Source organism: Staurois parvus, unplaced genomic scaffold, assembly GCF_062004578.1.
Source record: "Staurois parvus isolate SC_StPar_1 unplaced genomic scaffold, SC_StPar_1.0 ptg000059l, whole genome shotgun sequence".
In the NCBI taxonomy this organism is placed as follows: Eukaryota; Metazoa; Chordata; class Amphibia; order Anura; family Ranidae; genus Staurois; species Staurois parvus.
The window spans coordinates 9,080,038-9,104,035 of NW_028317855.1; the positions used below are offsets into that span (position 1 = coordinate 9,080,038).

At 46.5% G+C, this 23,998-nt stretch overlaps 1 protein-coding gene and 1 long non-coding RNA gene across 3 annotated transcripts in view; one reads left to right on the plus strand and one right to left on the minus strand.

Moving 5' to 3' along the window:
• PACRG (parkin coregulated) overlaps window positions 1-23,998 on the minus strand; it is an 816,916-nt gene that overhangs the window by 500,855 nt on the left and 292,063 nt on the right. The window lies entirely within an intron of this gene.
• The window catches only part of LOC149469808 (uncharacterized), a 162,357-nt gene that overhangs the window by 80,737 nt on the left and 57,622 nt on the right, over window positions 1-23,998 (plus strand). The window lies entirely within an intron of this gene.

Sequence of the window (23,998 nt, forward strand, 5' to 3'; positions counted from 1 at the left end):
AAAAATCGGAACCATGTTGACTGACAACGGAAAGAACATGGTGTCTGCTCTGCGTCAAGGAAGGTTGTGCCATGCGCCATGCATGGCTCACGTGTTCAATCTGGTTGTCAAGCGGTTCCTAAAATCCACCATCCCACTGCAAGACATCCTTAAAATGTCACGTAAACTGTGCATGCATTTCAGCCATTCCTACACCGCAAAGAACACCCTCATTGAGCTGCAGCGGCAGAACGGAATTCCACAGCATCGCCTGATCTGCGACGTTGCAACAAGGTGGAATTCAACCCTACACATGTTAGACCGCCTTTACGAGCAGCGAAAGGCCATCACCGATTTCCTGATGTTACAAGCGGATAAAGGTACTCCCCTGTGTAACTTAGATGTCAGCCATTGGCAGCTCATGCGTGACACCTGCCGCTTGCTCAGGCCCTTTGAGGAGGCCACGCTATTCGTGAGTCGGCAGGACTATGGGATGAACGACGTCATTCCTCTGTTGCACGTCCTGGAACAAATGCTGTTAACAATGGCTGGTCAGGGTGCGGTAGACGTGGCGCACAGATCTCAACGCCACATGACCCCTGTGGGGGCAGGACAGGAAGAAGAGGAGGAGGTAGAGGAGGACATTTGTGCTCAGGAATTATTGAGTGAAATGGGTGGTTTTTCCACTCAGCGGACAGGAGTGGAGGAGCAGGAGCATCTGGTAGAGGAGGAGGAGGAGGAGACAGAGGACCCAGACGCACCGTGGCAGTATGCTGTGGAGATGGAGGCAGGGAGTCCCTCGCATTCCTTGGCACAAATGGCCCATAGCATGCTCGGTTGCTTGCGTAGCGACAGCCGAATAATAACCATCAGACAGAGGGATGACTTTTGGCTGTCCACCTTGTTGGACCCTCGCTACCGGTCCAAAATGGTGGCCTTTTTCACACCTGCTGAGAGGGAGGCCAAAATTACGTACTATAAAAACCACCTATGTAGTCAGTTGGTCTCTGCCTTTGTGCGCCATCGTCCATCCTCAGACACTGTGGGCCCTGTGCGCTCGCGTTCCGCTGGCATGGCAGCAGGGGAGGGGTGGGGTGGTAGGAGCAGTGGCAGCTCCACCAGCAGCGGCTGCCTCAGTCTGCAGTCGATGATGAGTAGCTTTCTTCACCAGCGCAGTGAGGAAACTACTAACCAGCCGCAGCAGCAGCAGCAGCATCAGGTGGACCTGGAGCAGGAGCTCAAACAACAGGCTTGGGCCTACTTGGACAGCACCCTGCCAACCGAGGTAGACAATCCCCTTGACTACTGGGCAACGAAACTTGACCTTTGGCCCCAACTAGCTGAATTTGCCCTTGAAAGGCTGTCATGCCCGGCCAGTAGCGTGGCATCGGAGCGCGTGTTTAGTGCGGCAGGAGGTATTGTAACTCCGCGGAGGACACGACTGTCCACCCAAAGTGTGGAGAGACTCACGTTTGTGAAAATGAATCAGGCGTGGATTAGTCTGGATTTCAAACCACCAGTTCCTGACACAACTGACTAAATCCGCCATGAATCATGCCTCAAACATGTGCCACTTTCAGGTCTCCTCACACTGCTGGTGTGTTGAATTTTTTGACATAGGGTGCTGGCAGATTACGGGCCTCCTATAGCTGCTGCCAGGCCCCTAATCTGCCATAGGCCCCTATATACCACCTCCTCCTGCTGCTGCCAGGTCCAGAGTCTCTCATGGGTCCCTGTACGGCCTCCCATTGCTGCTGTCTCCATCGCCACACTCTGCTGCCATGTGCCACTTTCAGGTCTCTTCACACTGCTGGTGTGTTAAATTTTTTGACATAGGGTGCAGGCAGATTACGGGCCTCACATAGCTGCTGCCAGGCCCCTAATCTGCCATGGGCCCCTATATACCACCTCCTCCTGCTGCTGCCAGGTCCAGAGTCTCTCATGGGTCCCTGTACGGCCTCCCATTGCTGCTGTCTCCATCGCCACACTCTGCTGCCATGTGCCACTTTCAGGTCTCTTCACACTGCTGGTGTGTTAAATTTTTTGACATAGGGTGCTGCAAGATAACGGGCCTCACATAGCTGCTGCCAGGCCCCTAATCAGCCATGGGCCCCTATACCGCCTCCTCCTGCTGCTGCCAGGTCCAGAGTCTCTCATGCCATGTGCCACTTTCAGGTCTCTTCACACTGCTGGTGTGTTAAATTTTTTGACATAGGGTGCAGGCAGATTACGGGCCTCACATAGCTGCTGCCAGGCCCCTAATCTGCCATAGGCCCCTATATACCGCCTCCTCATGCTGCTGCCAGGTCCAGAGTCTCTCATGGGTCCCTGTACGGCCTCCCATTGCTGCTTTCTCCATCGCCACACTCTGCTGCCATGTGCCACTTTCAGGTCTCTTCACACTGCTGGTGTGTTAAATTTTTTGACATAGGGTGCAGGCAGATTACGGGCCTCACATAGCTGCTGCCAGGCCCCTAATCTGCCATGGGCCCCTATATACCGCCTCCTCATGCTGCTGCCAAGTCCAGAGTCTGTCATGGTCCCTGTACGGCCTCCCATTGCTGCTGTCTCCATCGCCACACTCTGCTGCCATGTGCCACTTTCAGGTCTCTTCACACTGCTGGTGTGTTAAATTTTTTGACATAGGGTGCAGGCAGATTACGGGCCTCACATAGCTGCTGCCAGGCCCCTAATCTGCCATGGGCCCCTATATACCGCCTCCTCATGCTGCTGCCAAGTCCAGAGTCTGTCATGGTCCCTGTACGGCCTCCCATTGCTGCTGTCTCCATCGCCACACTCTGCTGCCATGTGCCACTTTCAGGTCTCTTCACACTGCTGGTGTGTTAAATTTTTTGACATAGGGTGCAGGCAGATTACGGGCCTCACATAGCTGCTGCCAGGCCCCTAATCTGCCATGGGCCCCTATATACCGCCTCCTCATGCTGCTGCCAAGTCCAGAGTCTGTCATGGTCCCTGTACGGCCTCCCATTGCTGCTGTCTCCATCGCCACACTCTGCTGCCATGTGCCACTTTCAGGTCTCTTCACACTGCTGGTGTGTTAAATTTTTTGACATAGGGTGCAGGCAGATTACGGGCCTCACATAGCTGCTGCCAGGCCCCTAATCTGCCATGGGCCCCTATATACCGCCTCCTCATGCTGCTGCCAAGTCCAGAGTCTGTCATGGTCCCTGTACGGCCTCCCATTGCTGCTGTCTCCATCGCCACACTCTGCTGCCATGTGCCACTTTCAGGTCTCTTCACACTGCTGGTGTGTTAAATTTTTTGACATAGGGTGCAGGCAGATTACGGGCCTCACATAGCTGCTGCCAGGCCCCTAATCTGCCATGGGCCCCTATATACCGCCTCCTCATGCTGCTGCCAAGTCCAGAGTCTGTCATGGTCCCTGTACGGCCTCCCATTGCTGCTGTCTCCATCGCCACACTCTGCTGCCATGTGCCACTTTCAGGTCTCTTCACACTGCTGGTGTGTTTAATTTTTTGACATAGGGTGCAGGCAGATTACGGGCCTCACATAGCTGCTGCCAGGCCCCTAATCTGCCATGGGCCCCTATATACCGCCTCCTCATGCTGCTGCCAAGTCCAGAGTCTGTCATGGTCCCTGTACGGCCTCCCATTGCTGCTGTCTCCATCGCCACACTCTGCTGCCATGTGCCACTTTCAGGTCTCTTCACACTGCTGGTGTGTTAAATTTTTTGACATAGGGTGCAGGCAGATTACGGGCCTCACATAGCTGCTGCCAGGCCCCTAATCTGCCATGGGCCCCTATATACCGCCTCCTCATGCTGCTGCCAAGTCCAGAGTCTGTCATGGTCCCTGTACGGCCTCCCATTGCTGCTGTCTCCATCGCCACACTCTGCTGCCATGTGCCACTTTCAGGTCTCTTCACACTGCTGGTGTGTTTAATTTTTTGACATAGGGTGCAGGCAGATTACGGGCCTCACATAGCTGCTGCCAGGCCCCTAATCTGCCATGGGCCCCTATATACCGCCTCCTCATGCTGCTGCCAAGTCCAGAGTCTGTCATGGTCCCTGTACGGCCTCCCATTGCTGCTGTCTCCATCGCCACACTCTGCTGCCATGTGCCACTTTCAGGTCTCTTCACACTGCTGGTGTGTTAAATTTTTTGACATAGGGTGCAGGCAGATTACGGGCCTCACATAGCTGCTGCCAGGCCCCTAATCTGCCATGGGCCCCTATATACCACCTCCTCCTGCTGCTGCCAGGTCCAGAGTCTCTCATGGGTCCCTGTACGGCCTCCCATTGCTGCTGTCTCCATCGCCACACTCTGCTGCCATGTGCCACTTTCAGGTCTCTTCACACTGCTGGTGTGTTAAATTTTTTGACATAGGGTGCTGCAAGATAACGGGCCTCACATAGCTGCTGCCAGGCCCCTAATCAGCCATGGGCCCCTATACCGCCTCCTCCTGCTGCTGCCAGGTCCAGAGTCTCTCATGCCATGTGCCACTTTCAGGTCTCTTCACACTGCTGGTGTGTTTAATTTTTTGACATAGGGTGCAGGCAGATTACGGGCCTCACATAGCTGCTGCCAGGCCCCTAATCTGCCATGGGCCCCTATATACCGCCTCCTCATGCTGCTGCCAAGTCCAGAGTCTGTCATGGTCCCTGTACGGCCTCCCATTGCTGCTGTCTCCATCGCCACACTCTGCTGCCATGTGCCACTTTCAGGTCTCTTCACACTGCTGGTGTGTTAAATTTTTTGACATAGGGTGCAGGCAGATTACGGGCCTCACATAGCTGCTGCCAGGCCCCTAATCTGCCATGGGCCCCTATATACCGCCTCCTCATGCTGCTGCCAAGTCCAGAGTCTGTCATGGTCCCTGTACGGCCTCCCATTGCTGCTGTCTCCATCGCCACACTCTGCTGCCATGTGCCACTTTCAGGTCTCTTCACACTGCTGGTGTGTTAAATTTTTTGACATAGGGTGCAGGCAGATTACGGGCCTCACATAGCTGCTGCCAGGCCCCTAATCTGCCATGGGCCCCTATATACCACCTCCTCCTGCTGCTGCCAGGTCCAGAGTCTCTCATGGGTCCCTGTACGGCCTCCCATTGCTGCTGTCTCCATCGCCACACTCTGCTGCCATGTGCCACTTTCAGGTCTCTTCACACTGCTGGTGTGTTAAATTTTTTGACATAGGGTGCTGCAAGATAACGGGCCTCACATAGCTGCTGCCAGGCCCCTAATCAGCCATGGGCCCCTATACCGCCTCCTCCTGCTGCTGCCAGGTCCAGAGTCTCTCATGCCATGTGCCACTTTCAGGTCTCTTCACACTGCTGGTGTGTTTAATTTTTTGACATAGGGTGCAGGCAGATTACGGGCCTCACATAGCTGCTGCCAGGCCCCTAATCTGCCATGGGCCCCTATATACCGCCTCCTCATGCTGCTGCCAAGTCCAGAGTCTGTCATGGTCCCTGTACGGCCTCCCATTGCTGCTGTCTCCATCGCCACACTCTGCTGCCATGTGCCACTTTCAGGTCTCTTCACACTGCTGGTGTGTTAAATTTTTTGACATAGGGTGCAGGCAGATTACGGGCCTCACATAGCTGCTGCCAGGCCCCTAATCTGCCATGGGCCCCTATATACCGCCTCCTCATGCTGCTGCCAAGTCCAGAGTCTGTCATGGTCCCTGTACGGCCTCCCATTGCTGCTGTCTCCATCGCCACACTCTGCTGCCATGTGCCACTTTCAGGTCTCTTCACACTGCTGGTGTGTTAAATTTTTTGACATAGGGTGCAGGCAGATTACGGGCCTCACATAGCTGCTGCCAGGCCCCTAATCTGCCATAGGCCCCTATATACCGCCTCCTCATGCTGCTGCCAAGTCCAGAGTCTGTCATGGTCCCTGTACGGCCTCCCATTGCTGCTGTCTCCATCGCCACACTCTGCTGCCATGTGCCACTTTCAGGTCTCTTCACACTGCTGGTGTGTTAAATTTTTTGACATAGGGTGCAGGCAGATTACGGGCCTCACATAGCTGCTGCCAGGCCCCTAATCTGCCATGGGCCCCTATATACCACCTCCTCCTGCTGCTGCCAGGTCCAGAGTCTCTCATGGGTCCCTGTACGGCCTCCCATTGCTGCTGTCTCCATCGCCACACTCTGCTGCCATGTGCCACTTTCAGGTCTCTTCACACTGCTGGTGTGTTAAATTTTTTGACATAGGGTGCTGCAAGATAACGGGCCTCACATAGCTGCTGCCAGGCCCCTAATCAGCCATGGGCCCCTATACCGCCTCCTCCTGCTGCTGCCAGGTCCAGAGTCTCTCATGCCATGTGCCACTTTCAGGTCTCTTCACACTGCTGGTGTGTTTAATTTTTTGACATAGGGTGCAGGCAGATTACGGGCCTCACATAGCTGCTGCCAGGCCCCTAATCTGCCATGGGCCCCTATATACCGCCTCCTCATGCTGCTGCCAAGTCCAGAGTCTGTCATGGTCCCTGTACGGCCTCCCATTGCTGCTGTCTCCATCGCCACACTCTGCTGCCATGTGCCACTTTCAGGTCTCTTCACACTGCTGGTGTGTTAAATTTTTTGACATAGGGTGCAGGCAGATTACGGGCCTCACATAGCTGCTGCCAGGCCCCTAATCTGCCATGGGCCCCTATATACCGCCTCCTCATGCTGCTGCCAAGTCCAGAGTCTGTCATGGTCCCTGTACGGCCTCCCATTGCTGCTGTCTCCATCGCCACACTCTGCCATGTGCCACTTTCAGGTCTCTTCACACTGCTGGTGTGTTTAATTTTTTGACATAGGGTGCAGGCAGATTACGGGCCTCACATAGCTGCTGCCAGGCCCCTAATCTGCCATAGGCCCCTATATACCGCCTCCTCATGCTGCTGCCAGGTCCAGAGTCTCTCATGGGTCCCTGTACGGCCTCCCATTGCTGCTTTCTCCATCGCCACACTCTGCCATGTGCCACTTTCAGGTCTCCTCACACACTGCTGGTGTGTTGAATTTTTTGACATAGGGTGCTGGCAGATTACGGGCCTCCCATAGCTGCTGCCAGGCCCCTAATCTGCCATGGGCCCCTATATACCGCCTCCTCATGCTGCTGCCAAGTCCAGAGTCTGTCATGGGTCCCTGTACGGCCTCCCATTGCTGCTGTCTCCATCGCCACACTCTGCCATGTGCCACTTTCAGGTCTCCTCACACACTGCTGGTGTGTAGAATTTTTTGACATAGGGTGCTGGCAGATTACGGGCCTCCCATAGCTGCTGCCAGGCCCCTAATCTGCCATGGGCCCCTATATACCGCCTCCTCATGCTGCTGCCAAGTCCAGAGTCTGTCATGGGTCCCTGTACGGCCTCCCATTGCTGCTGTCTCCATCGCCACACTCTGCCATGTGCCACTTTCAGGTCTCCTCACACTGCTGGTGTGTTGAATTTTTTGACATAGGGTGCTGGCAGATTACGGGCCTCCTATAGCTGCTGCCAGGCCCCTAATCTGCCATGGGCCCCTATATACCGCCTCCTCATGCTGCTGCCAAGTTCAGAGTCTGTCATGGGTCCCTGTACGGCCTCCCATTGCTGCTGTCTCCATCGCCACACTCTGCCATGTGCCACTTTCAGGTCTCCTCACACTGCTGGTGTGTTGAATTTTTTGACATAGGGTGCTGGCAGATTACGGGCCTCCTATAGCTGCTGCCAGGCCCCTAATCTGCCATAAGCCCCTATATACCGCCTCCTCATGCTGCTGCCAAGTCCAGAGTCTGTCATGGGTCCCTGTACGGCCTCCCATTGCTGCTGTCTCCATCGCCACACTCTGCCATGTGCCACTTTCAGGTCTCCTCACACACTGCTGGTGTGTTGAATTTTTTGACATAGGGTGCTGGCAGATTACGGGCCTCCTATAGCTGCTGCCAGGCCCCTAATCTGCCGTAGGCCCCTATATACCGCCTCCTCATGCTGCTGCCAGGTCCAGAGTCTCTCATGGGTCCCTGTACGGCCTCCCATTGCTGCTGTCTCCATCGCCACACTCTGCCATGTGCCACTTTCAGGTCTCCTCACACTGCTGGTGTGTTCCATTTTTTGTCATAGGGTGCTGGCAGATTATGGGCCTCCCATAACTGCTGCCAGGCCCCTAATCTGCCATGGGCCCCTATACCGACTCCTCATGCTGTGACGTTGCAACAAGGTGGAATTCAACCCTACATATGTTAGACCGCCTTTACGAACAGCAAAAGGCCATCACAGATTTCCTGATGTTAAAAGCAGATAAAGGTACTCCCTGTGTAACTTAGATGTCAGCCATTGGCAGCTCATGCGTGACACCTGCGCTTGCTCAGGCCCTTTGAGGAGGCCACGCTATTCGTGAGTCGGCAGGACTATGGGATGAACGACGTCATTCCTCTGTTGCACGTCCTGGAACAAATGCTGTTAACAATGGCTGGTCAGGGTGCGGTAGACGTGGCGCACAGATCTCAACGCCACATGGCCCCTGTGGGGGCAGGACTGGAAGAAGAGGAGGAGGTAGAGGAGGACATTGGTGCTCAGGAATTATTGAGTGAAATGGGTGGTTTTTCCACTCAGCGGACAGGAGTGGAGGAGCAGGAGCATCTGGTAGAGGAGGAGGAAGAGGAGACAGAGGACCTAGACGCACCGTGGCAGTATGCTGTGGAGATGGAGGCAGGGAGTCCCTCGCATTCCTTGGCACAAATGGCCCATAGCATGCTCGGTTGCTTGCGTAGCGACAGCCGAATAATAACCATCAGACAGAGGGATGACTTTTGGCTGTCCACCTTGTTGGACCCTCGCTACCGTTCAAAAATGGTGGCCTTTTTCACACCTGCTGAGAGGGAGGCCAAAATAACGTACTATAAAAAACACCTATGTAGTCAGCTGGTCTCTGCCTGTCTGCGCCAACGTCCATCCTCAGACACTGTGGGCCCTGTGCGCTCGTGTTCCGCTGCCATGGCAGCAGGGGAGGGGTGGGGTGGTAGGAGCAGTGGCAGCTCCACCAGCAGCGGCTGCCTCAGTCTGCAGTCGATGATGAGTAGCTTTCTTCACCAGCGCAGTGAGGAAACTACTAACCAGCCGCAGCAGCAGCAGCAGCATCAGGTGGACCTGGAGCAGGACCTCAAACAACAGGCTTAGGCCTACTTGGACAGCACCCTGCCAACCGAGGTAGACAATCCCCTTGACTACTGGGCAACGAAACTTGACCTTTGGCCCCAACTAGCTGAATTTGCCCTTGAAAGGCTGTCATGCCCGGCCAGTAGCGTGGCATCGGAGCGCGTGTTTAGTGCGGCAGGAGGTATTGCAACTCCGCGGAGGACACGACTGTCCACCCAAAGTGTGGAGAGACTCACGTTTGTGAAAATGAATCAGGCGTGGATTAGTCTGGATTTCAAACCACCAGTTCCTGACACAACTGACTAAATCCGCCATGAATCATGCCCCAAACATGTGCCACTTTCAGGTCTCCTCACACTGCTGGTGTGTTCCATTTTTTGTCATAGGGTGCTGGCAGATTACGGGCCTCCCATAGCTGCTGCCAGGCCCCTAATCTGCCATGGGCCCCTATACCGCCTCCTCATGCTGCTGCCAAGTCCAGAGTCTCTCATGGGTCCCTGTACGGCCTCCCATTGCTGCTGCCTCCATCGCCACACTCTGCCATGTGCCACTTTCAGGTCTCCTCACACTGCTGGTGTGTTCCATTTTTTGTCATAGGGTGCTGGCAGATTACGGGCCTCCCATAGCTGCTGCCAGGCCCCTAATCTGCCATGGGCCCCTATACCGCCTCCTCATGCTGCTGCCAGGTCCAGAGTCTCTCATGGGTCCCTGTACGGCCTCCCATTGCTGCTGTCTCCATCGCCACACTCTGCCATGTGCCACTTTCAGGTCTCCTCACACTGCTGGTGGGTTCCATTTTTTGTCATAGGGTGCTGGCAGATTACGGGCCTCCCATAGCTGCTGCCAGGCCCGTAATCTGCCATGGGCCCCCGTACCGACTCCTCATGCTGCTGCCAGGCCCGTAATCTGTCATGGGCCACTGTTGTCGCTTGTTGGCATATTCCGCTCGTTCAGATGCTCCTTCTCCTGCTACTCCTCTTCACGGATTCCGTCAGCAGTCTTTCTTGGAATCCGTTTCCAAGAGACAACAGTTTGCGAGCACGCACCCGACGGTGCAGAAGCTGAACGTCCTCCTGTCCAAGTTGCTGCTGCCAGGCTCGTAATCTGTCATGCGCCCCTGTACCGCCTCCTCATGCTGCTGCCAGGTCCAGAGTGTGTCATGGGCCCCCGTACCGACTCCTCATGCTGCTGCCAGGCCCGTAATCTGTCATGGGCCCCTGTACCGCCTCCCCATGCTGCTGCCAGGTCCAGAGTGTGTCATGGGTCCCTGTACGGCCTCCCATTGCTGCTGCCAGGCCCGTAATCTGCCATGGGCCCCTGTACCGACTCCTCATGCTGCTGCCAGGCCCGTAATCTGTCATGGGCCCCTGTACCGCCTCCTCATGCTGCTGCCAGGTCCAGAGTGTGTCATGGGTCCCTGTACGGCCTCCCATTGCTGCTGTCTCTATCGCCACACTCTGCCATGTGCCACTTTCAGGTCTCCTCACACTGCTGGTGGTTTCCATTTTTGTCATAGGGTGCTGTATGGCCTCCCATTGCTGCTGCCTCCACCGCCACACTGTGGCTCCACACTCTGGTTTTGGCCCCGTGACTGCCCAAATGAGTGAAGTGTGCGGTGATTCTAAGATCGACGGCACTCATCTGCATGTCATACTGACTGACAGTATTATTTCTCTTCCCCAGCAGACTCCAAGGGCATTTAAATTAAAGGTACAGTGTTCTGCACTAATATTAAGTCTCTCTGAAGCCTAGAAACACCCTTTTTTAAGTTAAATTCACAGCGAATTTATTCGACTCGAATCGAATATTGTCCACGAATTCGCCGAATCAGTCGAATCGAATTTTTCATTTCTTCGCTCATCTCTAATAATAATGAATATTTACTGCACGAATCATATGAGTCGGGTGCGGGTCTTCACCTCTTAATAACATTAAAATCAAGAATACGACTCTACAAAAGTCATTAGAAATATGACTGCCTTTAGATTCACATAGATGTAATTGATTCCAAAGAAAAATCCACATGTAAACTCAAAGGTTTTTTTCTGTATGTTCCTCAAAAAGGCCATAGCTACGTATTAGTCCTCTATGTGTATACTGTCTTATAAGGATGAGGGCATATAGTACACAGCATCTTCTGAATCCTACATGTTTAACAATTCCTTTAGTAAATCAACCTCTTTGTGTCCACCTAATAGCCCATCTATTGGAGATAACTGCTGTGCTTCTGTATACATACTGCCCCACATTGTGGGGGGCACACATAATGTTCATGTTATATTCATGTTATACTAAGTACTGTTGACCCTGCCAACCATCGGAAGAGGCGAACAGACACAAGTAGGTGTATGTACAGTATGCATTACAGTCAATGTGTTGTTCCCCAGAAAACAGGTAGCAAATTACAAAAAATACCACTTGGCAATCTAACACCCCCCCCCCCCCCCCCACACACACACACTTTTGCTTTCTGTCCCATACAGACATCCATGTCAACTAAACAGAAGCAGCTTAAAAATTATTTTACAAAAAAATGCAAAGGACACTGTTTGTGATCTCCCCAAGAACAAACAAGCAGGAAATAAAGTCAGAACAAATGATATGCATTTTTTTCTGGATCTGAGACTCAGAAAGAGCTGAAGACATTGGATCAACATGACAACCAAGCAACTAGCAGTTTTAGAAGGAGAGGTTAATAATGCTATATGTATTAATCTGGTTGCTTTCAAATTAAACAAATTTACAATGTATAATATTGGAAGGATTGTCTGTCTGTCATTAATAGAACAAAAAAGAAAGACAGTGAACCTTTCCTACACCTATCACATATGACACATTAAGAATAATAATGTAGACACTCAGTCCCACACACGCCTAACAGTTCTTTGAAGCAGCTGTGCTCAGAAGCAGCTGTTCTTGTAACTTGCCGCACTTGTAAAGAGCCCGCACCTGCCACATATGTGCTAACAGACAAGGCAATTCATCAGAGGTTAGCACCTTCCTTTATAGAAGTTCTATACTGCATTTGTCACATCGCAAGCATTGCTGGATCAGTTTACCAAACCAAAACCACCTCTCAGATGTAGCCACCATTACATTAAGCTCATACTTGATTGCTTTTAATAATTGATTATAACTTTGACTTGTAGAATATGATGCTGTCTGAACTTTGAAAACAGGGAACCTGGAAAAAAAACGTAATGGAATGGTAGTGGATAGGATTAACTTTGGTTTGGCCTGAACCCAATATTTGGCAGAACCCAAAAGTAAGCTGTCAGTGCTGGTCTAATCAGTTGCTGAGGTATTCCCTGCTCTGCAGCTGTACGAACATAAAGGGGCAAGGATGTTTGTAATATCATTGACCCAATATGACCACATTTTTTTAGCCCAATATATTATGTAGAACAAGAGAACATGTTCTACAATTCTGGACCTAGGGTGACACCACTGCTCCTCCATAGAGTTAGTGTTGTCAGCCTAGGACAGGAAGTGTGTTACTGACAGGATCACAATTTGAATATCAAGGAAAAAAGCCTGAAAACTAATGTAACCACTACATCTAAATACTGGAAAACTGCAATATATTAAATTTTTGCTCTTTGGCTTATGCTTTAATAATATTCAGCTTCACTGAAAGAAAAGTCACTTTCAAAGAACCAGGGTCATATTTAGGCATGAAAGATGATGCCCTATTGGAGGCAGAACACTGAATTTTTGTTATGTATAGGTCTTACTTATATGCTACTTTGCAACTGTACAGACCACAAAAAATTATTTTTCATTTCTTGAACTATAAAGTCTCTCAAGGCTCTCCCCAACAACCCCAGAATTCTTCAGCTCAACGCAGCCACAAAGGCCCAAAAGGTTAGGAAATGGGGAGCATCATAAGGTAAAAGTTATCACAATTTTTAAATGTTAAGGCTTAGTGCACTCCATCTAACCTTGCAACTTCAGATTCTGGTCTACAAAAGCCATTGTTATAAATACAGCCCTGCCAGGAACTAGTAGGTGTTCTGTGAACTGATAGCTTTTATCGGACATTGCCAAAGGTTTGTACCTTATTACAGATTCCTTTTAAATACTTTTTTAAATGTATTTACAGGAATAACTTTCAGCACAGAGAGCTGAAAGAAATAATATAAGTAGGAAGGGTCTCCTCAAACAACTATCTCAAAAGAAGAATGTTATAGATTGTAAAAAGATGGCTTTCAAATAATGGCCACTTACAGGCAAGTAGAGCATTGTAACAGAAAAAAAAGAAGAACAAGGCCACAGTAAAGAAATCCTGCATATATCGATAATGTTTAGCTATCCTCCTTCTGAAAATTAAGTTTGTCTGGCCATGCCTGGCTTCAATATGTTTTTAATGGCTAGCCCAGAAGATTTGTGCAGCAAATAAAGACAGAGTGATATCAGAACTCTGATGTGCATATTTCTTCCAGATCAGTAAGTCCAAAGGTCTAAAGCTTCTGGATCATTATCACAGCCAGGCAGCTGGTCCTCTATGCCAGCTTGTGTAGTTCTCTTACTTCTTCACCCACAAGTCATCAAACTAATTACATACCAATGGTTGAGGGAATGATAGCAAGACAACTGCCCATTTGAGCATACTGTAAGGACCCACCACCAAATACATACAGAATCAACATACATACATACAGTGAAATTCTGTCTACATAGAAGAATGTGATGGCATGGGCCTTGTGTAATGGCTTTATTATCTGATAATCACCTGAGTATCAAAGCATTAAAACACAAGCCTTGCTCAGAAATTCATGTCCACATATAGACAACAGAGATAGACTATGGCATTCATAAGATCCACTCCTGTTATCCATATTTCTTTCTTATTATGAAAGAGACTACCTCCAGTAAAAAGTGTTCTTTTTTTTTTAATTTTCAAAGTCCCCCCCTCACTTTTTGTTCTCTCTGCCACCCTTCAGGGACTTTTTTGAACAGGGCCACAGAAAACATTAACCATTTGACAGTAATTCTAACCATTATCTATAGAATGCATGAAGGTAAAAAACTGGAGCCTTTACAACCACATTAAATAACCTCTCCTCAGGCTCACATGGAAGAGCGAATCAAAAAATTAACCCTTGCAGGGCTATATTAAAATAATCAATAGGGAACCAGGAGAGGATATGAAAGGATATGGTATCCTCTCCTGGTTCCTGTGTCGGCATCTGTTGTGTATAGGATTCCTTTGCATCATGATGGGTGTGTAAAAAAGAACATTTTATTTGCATTTAATTCTTGGGTGCTGTCCTTTACTATTTGAACACTAAAGGGATGTGTGGGTGGGCAGGAAGGGTTAACGTATAGAAAACATTTAAACAAAATCTGTCACCACTGAGGTTAGCCACTTGCCTGTATTCCACCATAGGCAGGTAAATTACCCATAAGCCTGCAAATTACCCATAGCTCTTCTGGCAAAGTGCTCTAAAAGGCAATTACATTTTTGTGATGAAGAACCTACCTCATGCTGAAGAGCATATGGATACACATTAAGCCCTGATTCACACTGATGTGGTGCGGGAAACACAGCGATTTCCTGTGCGTTTCCTGCACCGGATAGCAATGACACTGTGTTCATGCGATCTGCTGCGGGTGTCAATGTTGAGTTACTGACACCCCAAAAACAGGTTGAAAAATGCAGTGCATTTTCTTCAATCGGATCACATGCACGTGAACATGAGTGAGGCTAAAAAAAGGTGCCTGCACCTTTTTCGTTCAGATGTGGTGCGATTTGAGCCATACAAAATGAATGGGCTCAAATCACACCACTAAGAATCGCATGATTTGCACAGGAATGCAGCAGTGCGACTACTGTGTGAATCACATGCAATGTGACAGTGTGAACCAGGGTTAAAGCATGTGGATTTACATTAACATAGTTGAATGGTAGTAGGCTATATACTGTATGCCTGATTTTTTTGGCCCAGCAAATACCCACTATTCACTTACATGCTCTGATCTTACTGTGATATTGAAGCTGACGGAGCACTTTACTCATCTGTAATAGACTTAACAATTTATGGTAAGCAGCAGTAAAACTGTGATTACTGCATGGATTGAAAGCTTCCATACTGATGTTAAACACAGCTTGTGTTGTTTAGCCACTTCCGACTTTATCTATAGAAATTCCTGGAAAACAGGGCTGTTTTATCTTCATCCTATTAATTTGGAGCCCATGTTTTTAGGTTAGTATACAGTGATTAATTAGTGCCTTCCGTCAATGTACTAAGCCTTTTATTTCAGGACGTTTCATTGTTTGTAATAACTAAATTCTCACCTCTATTGGCTGGCCTGCACTTTTTCATGCAAGAACAACAATCTGATTGAGCACTGCTGTAAGTATGCCATTCCTCATTGTAATTAGCCATAATCATAGCCTTCCTGGGTGCATGAGAATGTAAAAAAGACCGATTCACAACCCCAACCTATTTGAATATGAATCTTCTCAGTAAGTAGCAATAAAATAGGGGAAACAAAGTAGTTTCTCTAGGGAATTTTGTAAAGAATTCTTACTAATTCTTCCTCTTCAAAATGTCCTTCTTTCAGTATCTGGGATTTGTTTGCTAAAACAAGGGTTGCTTAATGAATACAATGGTTTATTATTTCCCTTAAGTGACACAGCAGGGCCCAAGTAATACAGACCCAGCTCTTTCAGAGCACGCCAAGAACATAAGAGACAAAGGAGCAGCAGTTCCATACAACAAATAGAACTCTCGGCTTGATCTCCGGTTTGAACAGTCCACAGAGCAAGACCTCGACTCTGCTATTCGAGTTTTCCTAGCCAGTATTTTTCCCTCTGTTCTATTCCTCTCAATGACTCACACACAGGGCTGAGTCTGTGCTGTCATGGAAAAGCACATAGCAACAGCGCAGTGATCTCCGGAGGAGGGGGTAAGGCTCTCATGTGCATTCATAGTGAGCCACCTAATGGCGACAAGGCTTTCTCCAGCTATGAAACTATTTTACAGCCGCAGATGACAGCTAATGTTTGTGTGCACATTTCCTTTGTAATTAGCTCAGATTTAGTCATGCTGCATAGAAAGAGCTAAATGTACCTTGCAGTATTCAGAACTCTTAACTGCATAGCAAAGACCTTATCGTATTTAATAGTGCTGCAGTCTAGCAGAGCGGTTCCTTATCGTTTTTTGTTTTTTTCATTTTAATGAATAGATTGACAAAATATATATTTATTCGAGCCTCTGGTTGTCTGTGTCATTTGCTTTTTTATCTAAATACAAATTAAATTTTCATAAAGAACAGTGTTCAGACAATAAAGCAATGACATGTCACTAGCATTTACAAATATACACACTCATTTATTATTGTAATGTCACATTAGCCAAATAAGCCAACATTTCAAGGCTATGCAGGGTCCCTTCTTCAAGACACCATAGTGACGGTTCACAATGCAATGAAATATGTATATTTACTGTGGGGGTTCAGTGTATCGCCCCTCACTAGCTACAGTCCAGCCAATTAAGTACATTTCGGGGGGGGGGATTGTCCTTTTTGTTCAAAAACACACCAAAGGTTACCCTCACGGGGGATTTTAGCATCACAATGAAAAGTCAAAATTTTCCAGCCTCCTGGTTATCCAGACTCCATGGTCCCTGAGTCTCTGCACAGAATCACCATGAAACCACATTCAGCCCCGGGTCACACAGATGCGATGCAGGAAACGCGGTGATTCCTGTGCGTTTCCCGCACCGCATAGCAGTCACAGTGTTCTGCGATCTACTGCGGGTGTCAATAGAGAGTTTATGACACCCCAAAAGCAATGCGTTTTCCTGAACCAGATCGCATGGGTATAAACAACTATGCAAACCGGTACCAGTGCGCATACAAGAAAGCTGCCCCCACATTTTTGATGCAGATAAGGTGCAATTTGAGCCATCAAAATGAATAGGGAGCACAAAATCACATATGATTTGCACAGGAGTGTGGTGTGATTCCTGTGTGATTCACATGCGATTCATAGTGTGGACCTAGGCTCAGCATTGAAACAAACTGCCCAACTTGAGATTGCACAGGCCTTGCCTAATTACATACAGTCTTATAATACCTCTCCAGGGGCGGACTGACCATTTGGAAACTCTGGCACTGCCCGAGGGCCAGGGGTCAGTAGGGGGCCCCATGAGATGCCCCTGGTACCTTTTTCATAGGCTTTTTTGAGTTTGGGCAAGGACACAGGGGTCCCATGATCTCATATTGCCAGGGGGCCCCATGAGTTGTCAGTCCGCCCCTGTATCTCTCTTAGGAGACAGCCTTGTCATATCACCTCTCCTTGAGGTGTGTCCTACTTGACCTGTTGTCCTGCTCTCCTGTTAACATACACTGATCATTCAGCAGCTTGTTTCCAGGGGAAGGAGCCTTGAACCATAGACAGACCCTTGTCTAAAAGGCTGTACACGCCTGCAAAATCAAAATATTGGTTTTCAATAAAATGTGGACCCAATCCTGGAGAAAAATGCAAAACCTGTTGTCTCCACTCATAACAGACATCCTAGAGGCCCTCAACCTGCATAAGTGAGAATTCTGGGTGACATCTAACAGTTCTGACACCATGACAAGATGCAGCACTGTCACAATACGTAAGTGAACATTCAGAACTAAACATCCACCCCCATGATGTTACAGTGACATAGTCCCACCTAAAAAATGCTACAATGCTATGCTCAAGAAATTATATACAGAAAAAAACAACCAGACAAGTGTAAAGGGTACCTCAGAACCTGGAAATGCAATGTGAGTGGCAAGGTAAATCAAGAATTTGGCAGTGGCATTGTTGTTGCCTAGCAACCCCATGCAGCTCAGTGCCTGCCCATCAATGGACAATGTATCTTGATTGATCATGAAGATACACAGATTCACACAGGAAAGTTCTATGTTTAGTCCATTCAAGGTTCTTATTTTAACTGAAGCCCTGATGAAGTTCCTTCAGACCCCTGAAATGTGTTGGCTTTTTTTTTAGTATAAACTACAAAATGAATGTGGTTGCTTTTATTTTTTGGTCCTTCAAGTGTTTTCTTCTGGTATCAATTACCGGGAACAGTACAGGGAATGCTACCAACATGTCACTGAGTTGCTGCATGCACATTCAAATTAGCAAACATACATGTAGAAAAATTAGCAAAATTACAATGTCTATGAGGTCTGCTAAAAATCAGTGCTTCAGATACTTCTCAACTGTATACGGCAAGATGGACAACTGAGGCTGCTCATTAATGATCCCAGACCTTGCAGCAAAGGAAAAAACAATGCAACCTATGATAATCTGCTGCAACCTGCAATAATGGCGAGCAAACAACCGCAGCTCTAGATTATAGTTTGTGATTGATTGTCATTCTCTGCAACCTATACAGATAGTCACATTGCCATCTACTTACTGCAAAGCCTTTAAAGGGTAGCAGCAATTTTCTGTCACACAGTAGCACGACTGAAAGATCCATTCACGAATTATATTCATTTACTGCCAGTCTCCATTATTTTACCATATACGATATAAAATTAGATGATCCTAAATCACTCCCATCATGTAACACTGTCTTTTTGCTTCTTATGCTTGAAAACTTCAACAAGATATCACTGACATGAAAAATCCCTTTAACACACCACAATGGTAGCTTTATTAATTTACTCAAACTGTCAGCACCTAAAAAATAAGGGTCCATGCACCCAAATCAAGCACGCTGCAAAAAAAAAAAAAAAAAGCCATAGGCTGATCTAAAGCATTACAGGAAATGCAGCAATTGCTCTGGCAGGAAGATGAAATGCTTGTCAGGTGTGAGAAATTACCATTTATATTTCAGTCATATATGAAATAGAGTGGTAAAATGTTTTTTTTCTTGAAAATATATTTTAAAAAATGATAGTATAATTCAAGGGCACTCATTTATATCCTGGATATGTAAATATGTCTTCCTGCCCTCTAAAATTCTTTAATTATATTAAGAGATCTTTTTCATAGCAGTTACGAGAAAGCCAGGGTTTTATTTTAATGAAAGACTAAGATGAAGGGCATGCATTAGCAACCTCTGAAAAGACAATTAAGACATGACAAAGGCACATGAGGCTGACACCATTCATTTATGTTTTTGTTCTATTTAAAAATTGCAATTATTTATAGGCTTATGATGTCTTTTAGATGCACAAACGGTGCTTTGTGACCTTGTGTTCATGACAATGGCTACAAATCCAGATTCTGAAAATATTAGAAAACTGCTTTCAAAATAAAAGTGTTTTTGATTGATTTTTACTGTGAAAATAGGGACTATGCAACCAGCATTCTGTGATTATATAATTACATCTGAAGGCAGCACATGCAGATGGTATTGAGAGGATGATACTAAAAAGTCTTCTTTAGGCTAGGTTTACACTTCAGGTGGGGTGAAAATATGTGGCTGAGCTGTGTTTTTCCTGCCACATACCCGTTCCCCCTTAAAATGAAAAAGCAGGCAGGGGTGTACACATGCCATGGTTGCCATGCTTTGCTTCATGAAATTGATCTCCCCCTGTCACGTCCATGGATGAAACAGCACACCAAACATGATTTATTCAAGTGAATGGGGACAAACTTCAACTGCTTTTAGGGTTTAAAACTAGCAATGTCACCTCTGCACCTCCTGTCAAATGCCCTCTGAGCAGTGATCCATTATAACTTTACAAGTCTAAGCAAACAGAACATTTCCCAGCACACTTACGGTAACAAGTAGCCTGCAAGAAAAAAAAATTGACCCTATCTAACAATATATGTTAAAAACAGAGAGTTTTGTTGTACACATTTGCAAATATATGTGGACATCACAGTGCCTCGCCCTCTGTATACTATGGTCCTACCTCTATATTTGAGAGTCTCCAACTTTACAAGTCTACATGAAGAAAATCCTGACATCACAATTTACAGCAACAGTATTGTTTTTTTCATAAAAGTGCCACCTTTTATCATTAAAGCAGTCCAGTGACTAAGCCTAGGCTGTGATGATGTCATCGGTCTGATGCAGGCAGGATGCTCAGTGTTGATGTGGGAATATTTCCCACTGAGCTATTGTGTTCTGCTGGTGGGGAGCCTTCCCTGCCAGCAGAACATAATGATTTCTGCTAGTGGCTATAGCCGTCTCATGCTAAAAATCCAACGGGCTGGTTGTATTGAAATTGATTGATAGATCAACTTCAGTACAACAGCCTCCCATAGATGGATCAAATCTGGTTGGCCCTTGTGGCCAAAATTTGATCCATCAATGGCTGCCCTTAGTCGACTCTTTCACAGCAATCAGATTGCAATGTTTTAACTTTGTAAAAAGTCACAAGGTGAGAGGCTGCAGCAAAGACTGATCTGAATTAGACAGTGGCGAAGAATTGCAAAGGCACCAGGATTGTGTAATATCTGAGCTGGCACTGAGCTGGGGGGGGGGGGGTAGGACACGTAGACAGCCAGGGAGAAGAGTATAAGATCTCCTCTCTCGCAGGAAATTGTTATTTGGATTTTGCCCCCTAACAGGGTCATTTTAAAGGTGCCTATTGACATTAGATGGCAATTGGCCATGTTTCCAAAATCTTGACAGATCTTGTATATACATGACCAACAATTTATCTTTCTTACACGTGACTGATGTACAAACATATTGCAAACTTACACATTTGTCCCTAAAAGCAGTGGGAACCTTGCAGGGACTAACTTGTGTCAAAGAAAGAATCACACACACTTGCTTATACGCATACAGTATGTAAGGCTACTACATGTCTATGCATGGAGGAAGGAAAAAAAATTCTCTTGTTTCAGTCTAAGGTACCTATGGCAATCTGATTGTGAAACCACAGAGCTGTTGTTCCGGTAAGGGTTTCAGTATGCCCCCCTTTTTTAGCAATTCACCTTGCTTGTTAGTTCCTAATAAACCCCCTCAATTTCCATACAATGTTCATTGTTTAATAGACAAACTTGAAGGTATGTACTCTCCTTTTAAAGTAAATATCTGGTGGTTAAGGACATTTAGGGGCAGATTCACTAAAACTGGAGAGTGCAAAATCTGGTGCAGCTGTACATGGCAGCCAATCAGCTTCTAACCTCAGCTTAATTCAACAAAAATTTGGATGTTGATTGGTTTCTATGCAAACTGTACCAGATTTTGCACTCTTCAGTTTTAGTAAATCAACTACAATATTTTATTTCAGGTACTTATATAGCGCCGTCAATTTACACAGCTCTTTACATATATATTGTACATTCACATCAGTCCCTAACCCTCAAGGGGTGTACAATCTAAGGTCCCTAACTCACATTCATACATGTACATACTAGGGCCAATTTAGACAGGATCCAATTCACCTACCAACATGTCTTTGGAGTGTGGGAGGAAACTGGAGTACCTGGAGGAAACCCTCGCAGGCACAGGGAGAACATGAAAACTCCAGGCAGGTGGTGCCATGGCTGGTATTCGAACCAACGACCCTAGTACTGGCAGGCGGACATGCTAACCATTTAGCCACTGTGCTGCCCATACTTTGTTTTAGTGTGGAAGAAGAACAACCATCATGGCCATGGAGCTATCAACCCAATATACCTGTCTACTTTCCTTCTGTAATTTGGAAGAAAATATATTTAAAAAGAAAACCAGCTCCATTAATGCTGGTAGGCTGGTGGCAGGCTGGGTTATATTAGTGAATCTTTTGGCTTGTGTGAATCAGCCTAAACAAGATGGAATATAAACATTGGAGGGCAAATTTGCTCATCTTTACTGCTGTGTTTAAACCACTGCAGGCTTAATTCACAAAGCTTCAACAGAAAGATAAAGCTCTCTAATTTAGCAATGTGCCTGTAATTTTCAAATCACATTAGACTCAGCTGACAATAACTGTCACTATTTTGAACATAAGTATACTTATCCTGGTATGGATGCTTAGTGGATCAAGCCATGTGTCTTTTATGTGCCAGAATAATGCCTTTCTACTAACTCACAAACTACAGAAATGAAACAATGGTACTACTTATCTCTTTACCATGGATAATTGAAAAACATAAACACAATTTACGACAATTAAAAGGCACCTGTCATGGCAATGATATGGCAGTTGCCACCATTTACTTGTTTGAGGGTGTAAGCTTCATGGCTATTATCACAACCCTTGCTTCACTACTTAGTGAGTTGCTGATTTGGTACAAGCTTTGACTCACTGCCCACACAACTGCTCCATGTCAGTACATACAGTAAATACTCATCAGAACATTGCTTAGCAAAACTCATATTGCTAGGTTTAATGTAAAGCATATCAGGACAATGTTGCAAGATGACAGCTGTTTCAGGTTCACTTTAATAGGCATAATGACTTGATTTAGTAACCCTCCAAATGAGATATCCCATTGATGAAGATAGATAGATAGATAGATAGATAGATAGATAGATAGATAGATAGGCAGCGAGATAGATAGATAGATAGATAGATAGATAGATAGATAGATAGATAGATAAAATAAGAAGGTAGTCCTCTGGTATAACTGTTGCTTTAGAAAAGGCAAAGGCAAAGTTCACTTGATAATGAGACCTACTGCAGCATGAGCCATGTATTATCCAAAGAGCAGCAGGAGTACAACAATTATTCTTCAGAATAGTCCCCTCAACCTGGCTTTCGAATTAAATTATTTATTACAGTGTCAAGAAGTTGAGGTTTAAATAATGTTCAACAAAGAAAGAGAATCACTAAAGAACACAAACTACTATCATAAGAAAAGAGTATTATTAGGGGCTCAGACAATATCATTACATGTTAGGAACAATAACATTTGGGGAAAGAAAAATAAATAGAAAAATGCAGTTGTTCACAGTGACAAGTCAAAATTATTTTTATTTTATTTTGTCTATAAACTAAAAGGCAAAACTTGATTGGTTACACAGCGGTAAGTTTATGTTAATTTTCTTCCTTCTAGATTTAATGAGCCAACTCCATTATCTTTCAAGGTAAATAGCTGTGTATATTGGACTATCACTTTGTTAATTTGGTACACTGTAAAACAACTGACTGCAAAAGAGAAGGTCAGTTAATGGCAAATAAAGACACTAAAATATTGTGCATACTAAATAGAAACCTTAAAATACAGAACTAAATTGCCAAAGTCACAAAACCCCCCAAAAAACTCATTTAATGACCTGTGCTAAAGTAGCCTCTTACTTCACATTCATGTCCATCCTCCTTTGTCTCAAGATGGTTGAATGTCATACAGATTAATTATTATATTGTAGTATGGGATACTGGAAGATTCCATAGCCCCAATCCCCACGTTGTGATTAGCCCTAGGTCATCTATTTATTTAATTAGCTTTAGATAGAGCAGCATAGGGTTAGAACCCTTCTAAACACTACACAATAATCTTCAGTAAGAAGTATTAGAACTCCTATGGTATTGCTGTCCAAGTCTGCATGTTTATTACTTGCTATACATGCTTCACCAGGGACAAGGAGTTCTATTTACAACTACAAAAATGGCTATGGTTAAAATATATCTAAACTTAAACTGCTTCTAAACTCTCAAACTTTTTTTCTTTAAAATAAAAAACACATCATACTTAATCTGCCCTTTTTGGGTCCCCCACTAGCACTTATGGCCTCTCCCCCTTGCAGTGTGTTCCCAGAGCAAGCTGCTTGCTCTGGAGGCACTTGTGCGTACTCACTCCCGAGCTGCCTTTGTATGTCTACAAGACAAATAGAGCACGGCTCGGCCTTTCTCCCTCAATCATTGGCTGTGATTGATGGCTCCCGCTACTATGTCTCAGCCAATGAAGAGAGAGAGACTTGAGAGAGCTGCTGCTCTTGTGCACATCGCTGGATTGAGATCGGTTTCAGGTAAGTATTGGGGGGGGGCTGTGGGGGGAACTGCACTTTTTTTACCTTCATGCATAGA